Source organism: Tympanuchus pallidicinctus, unplaced genomic scaffold (genome assembly GCF_026119805.1).
Source record: "Tympanuchus pallidicinctus isolate F22 unplaced genomic scaffold, pur_lepc_1.0 scaffold3, whole genome shotgun sequence".
In the NCBI taxonomy this organism is placed as follows: domain Eukaryota; kingdom Metazoa; phylum Chordata; class Aves; order Galliformes; family Phasianidae; genus Tympanuchus; species Tympanuchus pallidicinctus.
In genome coordinates, this window is record NW_026294747.1 from 106,398,164 (window position 1) to 106,411,220 (window position 13,057).

At 42.5% G+C, this 13,057-nt stretch overlaps 1 long non-coding RNA gene across 1 annotated transcript; it reads right to left on the reverse strand.

Annotated features, from left to right (window-relative positions):
• Nucleotides 1-303: 303 nt before the first annotated feature.
• LOC128086737 (uncharacterized) lies at nucleotides 304-9,633 on the reverse strand. The gene is made up of 4 exons (XR_008209511.1): nucleotides 9,220-9,633; nucleotides 4,380-4,493; nucleotides 802-3,513; nucleotides 304-599 (listed from the first exon to the last, which is right to left on the reverse strand). It is a non-coding gene; the product is annotated as an uncharacterized LOC128086737 (long non-coding RNA).
• Nucleotides 9,634-13,057: the final 3,424 nt, after the last annotated feature.

Here is a 13,057-nt window from a genome sequence, read left to right on the forward strand (position 1 = left end):
AGATCGTAAACCAATTAGGATGATATTTTAAACCCTGTAATTTCTGTAATTCCATCTGCTTTAGATGGTTTAATTAGTGAAAGTTACAAAAGCCAAATATATTTGAATATTTTGAAATCAAGCCCAAAGGCAAGAAATAAGAGTTACTGAAAACACTTGATGTGCAAGTGGGCATATTGCATGAGTATATGGAAGAGGGGAGAGGAAGGCTTTTTCTTTTCCTTCTTCATTAAAAAAAAAATAAAATAGGTTGAGTATTAGTGCCCCCCCCCCCCCCCCCACCAAAAAAAATAAATAAATAAATTAGTCCCAATTTTACTGAGGACTGCAGCACGGACTCCAAAAGGGCACGAATTCAGTCCCAAAGAGGACAGTCTTCTTCCCAAGGCTGTTTTTCTAGCAGAGAGAGGTAACTGCTTTCCTCATTACCTAGAGCCAGTCATGCTTCTTCTGAAATCAAATGCTAACTCCTTACCAGGGACTCTGACCAAGCTCTCATTTGCAGTATGTAGAGTTGGGGGACTCTACCATATTCCTCATTCTAAAGTAGTCAAGAGCAAGACTGGCCAACAGTAGTAACCCTTCTATATCCAAAAGCTCTCCTGAAGGAATTGCCCTCCCAATGGTATTATATATAAACTTTTGCCCAGAAAACTGGTGAACACATTATATATAAAAGATAATTCTCACTTAGCTGTTCCCTGCTTTCATTTTTTTTCAAACTTACAGTGTACTTCATAGAGAGAAATTAACCCCCATCATTTTCTGTTGTGCTTCCAAATGGTCAGCAGTAAACATCACAACAAGTCTCAGCAAACAGTCTTGGAGAAGTCCACAAAAAGTATGATTTGCTTGGAAGAAGGTTACACAACCCATGAAATCCCTTCACTATACTGGAAAGAAAAACAATCTCTCTTATTTAAAATGAATTTATCAGAACTTTAAGAATGCCAAAACCAAATGAAATAATTAGTGCTGCACAGTGTTTGTTTAGCTTTGGTATTTCTCCTGCAGAGCAGCTGTGCATTATTATGGACCACGAATAGCTTCAGTCACCAGTGACTGACAGCAGCATACTGAAGACGGGCTGTATGCTATTGCAACGTCTGTCACCCCTCTGATTGAGACACTGTAGGTGTCCAGGGCTGTTCTTGCTCACTCTGATAGGTTTCTGAAATATTCCAAGGTAGAAGTGTTACCCAGAAAAGAAGATTGCTTGTCTTCCCACAGGAACACAATAAGAAAAGTTAGCTATTAATTCGTGGTACCTCCTACAGTTAAAGCAAATCACTTTTGTTCTAGCTGTTGTGAGAAATGCCAGGTCAATGAAAATATCAAAACAACTGTCAATGAGAGGTGATGAAACAGAAAAATAACAGGGGAAGCAGCAGTTATACAGCAGTATTCAAAAACCAAGAGGACATTTGAAAAATGCACGAGAGGACAACACCCTTTTACTGTAACTGTCAGGAAAGGTCTTATTAATAAAATCAGATGCATACCACTTGTTGAAGATTTTGGTTCTGTAGCCATTTACAGTGTGGTACTTCAAGGTTAAGAAAAAAAGAAGGGAAGGAGAATGGAAGGAGAAGGGAAGGAGAAGGGAAGGAGAAGGGAAGGAGAAGGGAAGGAGAAGGGAAGGAGAAGGGAAGGAGAAGGGAAGGAGAAGGGAAGGAGAAGGGAAGGAGAAGGGAAGGAGAAGGGAAGGAAAAGGGAAGGAAAAGGGAAGGAAAAGGGAAGGAAAAGTTTTCCCATCCAAAACCTAAATCACATCAGAAACAGCTGTAAAGATGGACATCTCTTGCTCCTGGGATTACCAGTTGTTTGACTCTTGTTCTGTATTATGCAAGCAACCAGATTGCTTTCCTTTCCACAGCCTGAAAATGGCATCTGATCATCCTTGAGACAGCTGGCAATTGTCACTGTCGGTGTGTCAGGAACATGCACCTTTCCTCCCAGCTCACAGGCCACTGATAAGGGGAGTGGGCTGAGTTAGCTTTCAACGTTGCTGAATCTTTCAGTACTGGCTCCATTACACATGAAGTGTAAAGCTGGCACACCATGGATAATAATACAGAAAAACACCACTAAATTCCAAGAGCATCTGTAGTTTGAGTATTCTCTTTTGGGAAATATATTTGTGGTTGTATTACATGAGAAAATTTGGGTGAGCCATGAATACACTGCTGTAAGAAAACACCACTGTTTGATGGTTGAGAGCCTCCTTCCACTGGGCTGGAAAGGTTCATGTGCTCTTGCTTCGTACTTCTTCTACTTTGGACCTCACCGTTCTGGAATTAGTTGTCTCTCTGCTCTTTGCACTCCAAGAGAACTGAGGATTTGCCATACAGACATTGTTAGGTAATTCAGGAGCAACTGAAAAACGAGATAAACATTTAGTCCAGGACAAAGCAGAGATAAAATAGAGAAGATTAGAAAATCCAGGAACAAAAAGGAAATAACTAAAGATAAATACATATTCAACATTATTGTAGCAGAACACTACTCCCCCACGATGACTAAATTTCCCTGCAAAAACACGCAGTTCAGAAAGGCCCAAGTTGCATCTCCCCATAGGCATTGCCAGTGGAATTAGAGGCCAACGAGATGCCTAATGCTTAGTGCTGGGCATTCAATCTGTCATCTTCTGCAGAGGAGTCGTAGGCAGCTCTACACTGGCAGCCTCCCTGCTGTCTGGTGGCCCCAAGGCTCAGCTGCCAGTCAGCCCTATAGGCAAGAGGAACAGGACAGCTCGCCTTCTGCAATGGTGAGGAGAGGCAAAAAGGCCTCTCCCCATCTGTTGCAAGGAGCAGCTCTAGTGCTGTTTCTCTTCCCAATGTGAAAACCAGCTTACCACAAACTTTATTTTCCCCTTGTGATTGCAGCAGCACTCCCCATACATGGGTAATCAGGGTCCAGAAACTCATCACACGGGGACAGTTGGCAACCCTCTTTTACCTGCATGCACCTTGTCAGGTCTGTGAGGACTGACCCACTCTGCAGCAGAGCTGCAGCATCTCCTTGGGATCTGGACTAGCTCCTGGGGGAGGCCAGGGCCACCAGAAGTAGGCTGACCATAAGATGGAGCTGATGTTGAGCACTGGCATTCTTTACAAGCCATCAAAGTAGCAAGAATAAAGAATATTTCCATTTGCTTCTTGAGCAATCTGAAATCATGCATTGAGGGTCCCAAGTGGAAGTGCTATTGACCTCCAACAGTATCTTTAAACAGACGATGGCTCCCTATCACTTATTACTGCTATTTTCCTCAGGGTGTTTCCCCCTAGAGATGCACACAGCCCTTGTGCTCTTGCCTCCTCTGCTGCCTTTTCCATAATTAACTATCTCTACAGTTAATTGTGGCTATGACATGGAAGTAGCAACAGCAACAACAAAACCTTAGGAACATGCTGCTAAGTTAGACCCTTTGATTACAAAAGAAACTTGTAAGGAGAGTTGACTCGGCACACTACTGCAGCAATTCATTTTCATTTTTCTTTAATCCAATTCAGCCTTTAAAAAAATGAAAGGGGGAAATGAAATGGCAACAGTGAATGTCTTGGCAGATTTTGGCTCTTCTAAGGCTGGCAGAGCTACAGAGCTGTACCTAACCCTGTTGCAGTCTAAAAATTAATGTTGTAGTCCACTCACCTTCTGCGCACTATCGCACAGAACAAGCAAGTTATCATCTTCCTTCTGTGGGAAATATTGTACTAAACTTAAATCTGCACAAGCAAAGGAGCACACAGGTGGTCTGAGCACTCTGTGGGACTGCAGCCTGAAATGCCCAAGTAGCTGAGCAGGTGAAATGCTCTCGTGACAGGAGCAGAACTTTGTCAGTGGGACATCAGCTGTATAATGCCACAGCCGTGATCAGGCAGGAACTCAGCACTGCTGCCTGTGTTTGCCAACGGTTGCTACCTCTTTTTTCATTCATCTCCATACGAAGGCCAACTCCATCCTGTTCTGACAGCACAGCTGTGTTGGTCAGAGGTGCGATGAGATGTGTTCTCTGACAGCGTAAGCTGCAACCACACTCTGGCACGTTATTTTTCTCCAGTTATCATTAACACTTAGAGTGAATAAACCTCTTAATGCAGATTTGCAGCAAACCCCCCATTTGTCTTCTGTTCTTTTAGGCAAAGAAACACAATATGTGTCTGAGCTGCAGTCACAACAAAGACTGCGAGTTCTGCCCACAGCCCAAGCCGGTTTTAAACCAGCAGCAGCGCGGAGGCAGAGCCACCCCGCAGACAGCCAGGCAGATGAGCTCCCGCTGAGCTCCCTGCTGCCACTGCTCCTGGAGAGCAGGAGAAAGGAGCCCAGGAACTGTGATGGCAGCAGCGACTGCCCGATGGGTACACACGGGTGTCACGAACCTCATGGTGGAAATCACAGATGCCTTCAGCTGAAGACACTCCGGTGATTTTCTTGCCAGAGATGAGATCTCGGAGTCCTTTCAAATCATGCCGTTTTATCAGCGTTTTCAGCCACTGGTTCATAAAAAGGAGAGGAAAAATAAATCTTTAGCCAGGAAAAAAACCACCAAGCGAGACCTCCCTCTTCAAAAAAATGTACAAAGGTGAATGCTTTCTCTCTCTCTCTCTCAAAAAAAAAATAAATAAATAAAAAAAGACAAGCATCTCTGGAGATATGTGTGAGGGTCGCACACACAAGCTGCTGCTGATCATGCCTTCATTTGTTCTGTACTTCTTACAAGACTTCCTCTGCTGTTGTCTACAGTGAACACCAGTGAAGCGTCGTCATGCTCTGTGCCTGCAATATGTAAGCTTTTCCATACATAAGAAATTTGAAGAAATGCATGCCTCTGTGAGTCTGAAAACAGACACATCAACAATTTAGACTGCAGAGCTCTTCATGTTTACTTCAGTGACAGAGCACTTTAAACTAACACATGCTGAGTGAACATCAGGCTCTTATCCCACAACTCTTCACTGTGTGACTCCATTATAAAGGTCAGAGAAACAGGGACACGAGGTATCTGAGCTTATGAGATGAAGAAATCGCAGACAAGCTGGGGCAGAAGGCTTTCTGTTCATCCTGTGGCAGAACAGGGTGCACTCAGAGCAGAAGTGTCAGTGGGAGGCACTGAATGGGGAACTGACAAGAAGGAAAAAGGAAAGGGCCTCCACAGGGAGACAGGCAGCCATACACTGATTTCACTTGGTGTCACTCTATGACAGAACTGGAAGGGCTGTTACAGCCATTGCATATGAGCACATAACCAGAAAAAAATTAGGGACAAAAATTGACTATGCAAACACTGGGATTTACTGCAAACTGAATTCATACCTTCCAGTACAGACATTGATCTGAACTTCCATGACTGGAACCCCATGGTTTACTTTCAGAGGGTGTTTCAACTTCACTTTCAGAAGGGAAAAATGAAGAAGAGGCATGCTGAGGCTATAGTAGTACCAGCAGCATGCACAAATAGCCTACCGCCACTTAAAAACAACAACGTGCTGGTAGGGATTTATTCTCATTATTGTGTTTACTATTGCATTCTGTGAATTATCCCTTTTAAGCTTTTTTTGGAATGACTCAAAGAAAGACAGAGCTCCTTGTGGCAGCAAACAGGGCACCGTGATTTCAGCCTTTCTTCCTCCGCTCCCTCACCCCCACCCCCTATTCCCTGTTTACAATTTCAGCTGTTTTTAGTGATCATCAGCAAATGTGCAAACGATGCGGTCGGGATGGTTAACATTCTGTTTAGCCAAGATCTTCAACCTTGAGCTTGCGAATGTTGCTGTGAGCGCTGGTGGCTAAAGACAGAGGTTTTCAATTAGAGCCGAGCAAGCGCTTAATGTGCGCATCTGTTCTGCAGAAAGGCTGAACATCTTTAAAATTTTAACACAAGTGCAGTGGCACTGCAAAAGGAAAAAGGAAAATCAAGCGTCACTGAGAAGCGAATGGTTAAAAAGGTTGCTGAGGATCTTATTTGCATTTTTTGGATGGCTAATTAGGTCACAAGGGTTAATATGTTAAAGAATGGTCTGTCTATTGTTATGTTGGCTGTCAGAGCCTATCTCGATCAAGCATAACTACAGATTACAGGGCAGCTGTCTTTGATCAAAATCCGACTCCTTGTTTAGTCTCAGTTCAAAATGAAAAGCCTAATAGTTAACAATTTAAAATATTTTGTAGCCTAAGTGCTGTAGCCAGTAGAAGTCCTGCTTGGGAAAATAAAACCTTTCTTGTGGGAAAAGCATTGAACTTATTACAAATCTAAATTGTGGGTCTGATGCTTTGTACCAGAATAAGATACGGTGCTGCTGGCATCACTTTTTTCCTCCAAAACAAACAAAAACCTGCTCTCGTACAACCCTGCTTCAGGAACTTCCACCATCTGAGCAACATTTGCTGAAGGCTCGTGTCCTTTCCATACATTTCACTGGAATAAAAACAATGGGCACATTCCCCCGTTACAGTGAACAATTACTCAGCAGTCTAGGTTATTTTAATGGACACATCACTTTAAACTAAGCTTTCACATCTGTTCTGCCCTCTAATTACAAATGCAAAATGAACATAATTCACAATAGCATCATAAAAAAGGAAGCTGTAAGTGATTTAAATGCATGTGTATGTTCTCTACTAAACACAACATGCAATCTGCTATGTTGTTCCCATGTACTGGGAGCAAATCAGATAGAAAACCTGATGTATCAACAAGACATTTCCTCTTCCTGTCTCCATCTATTCCCCTAGCAAAAGAAAGGTTTCACTACGTGCACAAATCTGTTGAAGAAGTAAACTGGTGGAAGAAATCAAGTATATTCACCTGCTGTTTTCTTACACAGTAGAGTAGTTAATAAAGCTAAGCAAGTCATGGTTCCTAATTTATTGACGTGTTCTGTCCATAGCCTGTCCCCAAGCAACAATTTTGTTGTTGTTACTGTTATTCTTTTCAAAGAATTAGGAAACAAAGCTGTACAGTTTTTCCCCTCTTTTCGGTCAATACCACATTTTTTTTAAATGTGCAAATACTGAAGGAATTTGGCTACCATTTTATTCCTGCCAGACTATGGTTCATAAGCAATTTTGAACAGCCATCTGATCTGTCACTTTGAGCAGGTTCAACTTGTTGTCACTGAAACACAAGCTATTTGTTTCATGTCTCCTTACCCAGGGTGGCTCTCAGAAAAAGGATGCTTATAAATAATTGTATTTTTAAGTTTTATTCTTCCTCTTAACATTCATTTCAAATTTGCTGTTTCTATAAATATACATGAAAAGAAACTCATACATGAAATCTAAGTAAGAATAAGTAAATAACCAGTAAGATCATCTTGATGCTAACTCAATTTTGCCTGTAACACCATATGCAGTGCAACAAAGGAACAGGCTCAGCCTATCAGCTATAATGCTTGATTTTCTGGCTGCTATCTCCAAGCTAACTGGATAATGCTTGATGCAATGCCCTCACACAGTTTTACATCTCATCTTATGACTCTGAAGATTGGACCACAGGGCTTCACAATCTTAATGCAGTTATCTAGCACTGATCCTTACAGAATGGCTGCTGTAGGGGCTAGGACTAAGGCATCTATTTGGTTTGGTTTTGCTTTATTTTGCTTCATTTTTCCAACTATATGCACTGTCCATCATAGCGGAGGAGAAGACATCAGAATTTCTCCCTGTATGTTTGGAAGTTCTTATTTTATTTTTCTCTAGCTATGTCTTATATCATCCACCTCCTCAACCTGTATTTCTACTCTCTCATTTAATTTGCCCCGTGGATCTATGGAAGGAATGATGTAATAGATAATAGAGCTTCCAGTCAAAATCCCTAGATTCTTGACGTGACAATTTCTCCAGAGTATTTGGAAGAAGACCTTCACCCATCAGTGATCTGCAGTAGTTTCATTATCTGCATATTTCAGTGCTTTTTATGGTCACCTAAGCAGACCAGAAGAAATGCAGTTTTCTCAATTGTTCCCATCCAATTTTTCTGCACAGTTTCCAGAACTTTTTATTTTTTTACCCTTCTCCCATTGAAGTAATGGTGACTGGCCAGTTATGAACAAAGTAGACCACAGTCAACTCTTTACAGTCCTCTGAGAACCTTGCCTAGTAATATCTGTTGTAAGGACCTGCCCCTCAAACCTTTCATTTTCCCTTTCAAAGATGTATTATTTTCATGACTGTTAGATATCTACCACTCTACTTTTTCATTGTATCTCAGGAGGATTTTGTGTTGTCTTAAGATACCTGAAGCTCCCTATCAGTGCTGCATCCTTCACACAATCTGACCAACTCAGGAGTGGCAATCCCATGTTCCTGTCACTACTCCACTTTAGGAATAGATCTGGTTAGCAAATCTTGATTGAGGCTTGAAGCCTAATGAGGTAAAGCTCTGGGGAAAAGCCTGGGCATAGAGATTCCACTGTTTAGTCACTAAAGCAGAATTTGCACATCAGTTTGGCAAGAGCTGAGAGGAAAGTGCACTCTGGTACATGATCCTTGGACTTGATGTCACTGTCCAACAGAGATGCATCCTGCACAACATGTAAAGTACTGAAGTACTGAAATGAAATTGATGGGAATTTTTTTGTAAGTCTGAAAATTCCATTTAGAGAGACAGAACGAATATTCAGCTTCATACACAAAAGTCCACAGCAGGGGCAAGGACTTCTTGGAGAGAAGCCAATCTATCATCCAGTCAGAGCTATGACCTAGAAAATGTCAGCCTTTATCCAAGAAGCTGAAATCTTCCCATGAAGAACAGGAAGTCCACCACAGTAAAATTTAGAGGCAAAATAAGGCCTCTCTCTCTGACTGCACAGAACACTCAGAAAATAAAAGCTCATGACTCAGCTGGTGTGTTCCTCAGCAAATGCTGTTTTAGGGCCAGGTTTTCCCCCAGAACTGGAACAAGAAGGGGCCACATCTGACTTTACCAGTAGCAGGAAAATAATATCTATGCCCAAGAAGAGAAAGAAAAAGGCACTGTGTGATAGCACACAAAAACAAAATGAACATACGGGACAGCACACATTTGGCACCAGATTCTGAGAGGACATTTCAATCTTCAGCAAGCAGCAGTGACATCAGTATGGATTTCAAGAGGTACACACAAAAGAAGGTTAACATTCATTTCTTTACCTTTCCCTGCCTTTTTCCCCATTTTTTGCTATTGAAATATGGCAAAAAGGTGAGTTGCATTAGGATGTAGCACAGCTGAAGGCCACTCACGTTCATCCACACTTGCTCCCTTGTTCCTTCCCTCTGCTGTCCCTGGCTGCAGCTGGCACAACAAATGGCTGCTTTCTCACTGCAGCAGTTGGCTTCTATTGTTGTGGGACTTCAATAGGCCTCCTTTGCTGCATTTTTATCCTGCTAACAGCAAGTGCCCCAGCAAGCTGCCACGCTGTTTGTTTCCTCTGGTCCCCAGGGACCATCAGAGAGATGAGGTTTTCTCAAGAAGTGGCAGGTGCTCACTCTTCGACAAGGTGAATTTAAGTCTAGCATGGTAGTCATATAGGGGAGAAAACAATTCTTGCCTGGATTATATCTCCAGCATGAAACACAGGCATTTCCACTCAGTAATCTTCTGCCCTCCTACCCAGTGGTAAGAGAAGATAGGACATCAAGAGCATTTAGGGAGCCTACCCTGGCACCTGGTGAGCCCCCTTCCCTGCAGCAGCAGATGACTACTGAAGCTCCAACCTGTTGTTACTTAGGTACAGCTCTCTCTCCTTAAAGAGGATTCTTCCTCCTCCTCCCTGCCTCACATTAGGAAAAAAAAAAACAAAAACAAAACCCTTTTAAATAGACCACGAGCTGATGGCAGTGTAGTGTAGTATAAATAGGGTCTTGCTTGCAGCAGGAACCCCACAGATCCATGAGAAAGCATAGTTTAGGGCAAAACAGCAGAGAAGCTGGTGCTGCTGGCCTTTTTGGTGGGGTGCTTGCTGAGGACTGATGAAATTGTCCTGTTTGGTGCTTTTTCTTCCCTTTAACATCCTATTTCTTCTGGACTGTGGTGATGCTGCCAGGAAGTAGGCTGACCTAGAGAGAGGAACAGATACATTTTTGGTGTTGAGAAGGGAGCAAGAAATGGGAGGGCTTCTCACTGGTAAGAAATATCCTTCTCAGAACTGCATAGAATTTGGCAGCCTTGAGAAATCTCTCTGGATCTCCTCGCCCCATCATATGTCGTGGCTAAATGATAAAACACACTGTTCTCTCACTAAATAGCAGTGGAAAAATCCAGAAAGTAGGACACAGAGTTCTCCTGAGTTATACACCTCTTAGCCAGAGGCAAGGTGGGCTGCGGGAGGACCTGTGCCATGGCCTCTTTAAAAATGGTTATGGTCCTCACCTCCTGTGAGAGCTGAGAGCAAAACCGTTTGCAAAGCAGTGAAGACAACTGATAAACCCACACTGTGGAAAGAGCATTTCTGTCATGCAGAGAAAACCCAGCTCCCAAAAAGTGAAGCACTCCATGCTGAAGGAAAGATTGAAAGAAAGAGGCAGAAAGCGCTGAGGTTGAGTGGCCTTTCAGTAGCTTTTTAGTAATTTGGTATTTCTGCAGTATAACAGTGATCTTTCGGAGGGCCATAAGCGCCAACCACTTAAGCAGCTGAACTAAAGATATATGTCTATTTTTTAATTAAAATTAAAAAAAAAAATAATGCAAAAAAAAAAAAAAAAAAAAAAAAAGATAAAACAACTTTTACATAGTTAGATAATTGACTGTGGGGTAAATTCATGCATTATCAAACTACTCATGTAGCACACAATGTGCCAATACACACATTTTTAGTTTTTTCCACTCTCCCTCATGCTGATGTCAAGTCACATAGCAGAGGGGAGCTCACGAAGCAGTTCAGAAGGACTCCAGACCAGCTGCAGCCTTTTCAGAGGGAGCACTTTCACTGTAGCCACCTGAGCACCTCACACGCTGTGTGCTTGAGCTGCCTGCAAATCCTTCTTCTGAGCAGGCCCTACATTCAATTTGCCTCACTTGACCTGAAAAAATAACATTTTTTCCCTTTTTCTTTTCTTGCAAGAAACAGAAGGAGATCAGAGCTGTATATTATCATATCTTTCTATCCCTCAGCTCAGTCCTTGCACTCCTTTAAGTGTTATGCATGTATCCCACCCTCCACTAACATATACCACTCATTTAGGGAACCTATAATTGGTTCATTTCTCAATTCGTATCTTTATTTTGTGAACTATGGCAGTGGCATTTCTTCTGTTTTTCCATACAACTGTGCAGTGCTCCACAGTACGCCCTATTTCACACCACTGTGATATTTCAAGTATTTGGTCAGATAGTAGATATTTTAGGAATTCGGCGCCTGCAATTTTGATAATTTTTATGCTGTCCTAACAGGATCTTTATATTTCTGTTAGTAATTGGTCATTCTCACATCATATACACAGTGCTTACAGGCATAGCTGCCTGAATCTCGTGCAATTAAGAAATTAAGAGAGTTTGTATTTAGTGCTAAAGGACTTACCAAGAAGCAGTTGCAAAGCAATGCACAAAAAGCACACCACATCCTTTCTGCACTTGTGTTTTCTCCTCCAAGTGCTTGGCCAGTCCAAAACATGTGGGCATGCGTATAGCATGAGATAGCTGATGCTATACTGAAAGTCATTTGAGATAAGGAAAAGCACGACAGCCAGGTTTTGCAAATATGGCAGGTTCCCAAGGGAGGGTCGTGGCTGCTGATGCCACAATAGTTCATCAGCTGGATAAGCATATACTTCTGTCTCTGCTAACAAGTCATAGAACAGAATCAAGGTTGACATGTTTAACTACTTTTAATCTCTTTTCTAATAGGATTAAATCCATTATTCATAGAAATTTGCATATTTTGCCATATGATGCAAAGGTGGAATTCTGCACTATTCAGTGATGGTGGATGTCATACAGAAGGGACCGTGGACTATCCAGCTCCACTTATTTCAAGCCACGGATCTTTTTCCAAGTTCTAAGGTTTTTTTATGGAGGAAGTTTCGTCCAACTCTTCTTTCACTTACTCTGACTGCATGCACTTGTGTTACAGTAGAACTTGCTTAGAGAAAATTCAGCGGGCAGTGGGCAGAATATGATCAAAATATTGTGAAAAGCGGGAGTCAAAAAAGAGTATTTTTTTAGCTTTTTTTTTTTTTTCTGTTTTGAAATATATCTGTTTTCCTGGAGTCGAGACGAAGAAGATCACATTTCACAGGTGTTTCAAAATGTATACCAGACTTGGAAAATCCTGAAAAAGACTTTCTGCAATCGGGGCATTTCGATACCGACCCACTCTACTCCCCTTCAAAATCAAAATGCGAGACAGTAGTTCACCAGGCACCACGATGCTTCTGAACCAGCTTGCTTCCAACATACACCTACCACTGACATCTACCACAGAGCTGCACTGAAATGGAAGAGTTAACTCAAAAAAAAAATCTCAAATCATATGCTGAAAAATACAGAGATAGTGGCAAATCATGACAGAGAGATAAATCAAACACAGCCCAAATTGACCAGCACAGTAAAATTCATTCCTGTGAAGAATTTGCTCTGAAGAAACCTAGAAGTTGTCATGGTGAAACTGTCATGGTGGTAATAATAATAATAATAACTGGGGAGGGGAAAGGGGGTGGGAAAGGAAGAGCTCTGTTGGTTTACCGGCTGGTTCTTATAGAATCACAGAATGGCCTGGGTTGCAAAGGAGCACAGTGCTCATCCAGTTCCAACCCCCTGCTGTGTGCAGGTCACCAACCAGCAGCCCAGGCTGCCCAGAGCCACATCCAGCCTGGCCTTGAATGCCTGCAGGGATGGGGCATCCATAGCCTCCTTGGGCAACCTGTGCCAGTGAATTCCAGGATTCTCATTGGCAAGCTTTAAAACTCCGAGCAAGCGAGAGCAATGGAAAGAGGAAAAAGAGAGCAGGGCCACGAGGGCCATGAAATGCCAACAGACTTCCCAAGCACCCAAGCCAGCGTGAAGACAAACTTCCCTTCTGCAGGATCCAGGCCCCAGCTCGGCTCCGTGTTGTGGATACTCACTGAAATCCCTGGATCGCAG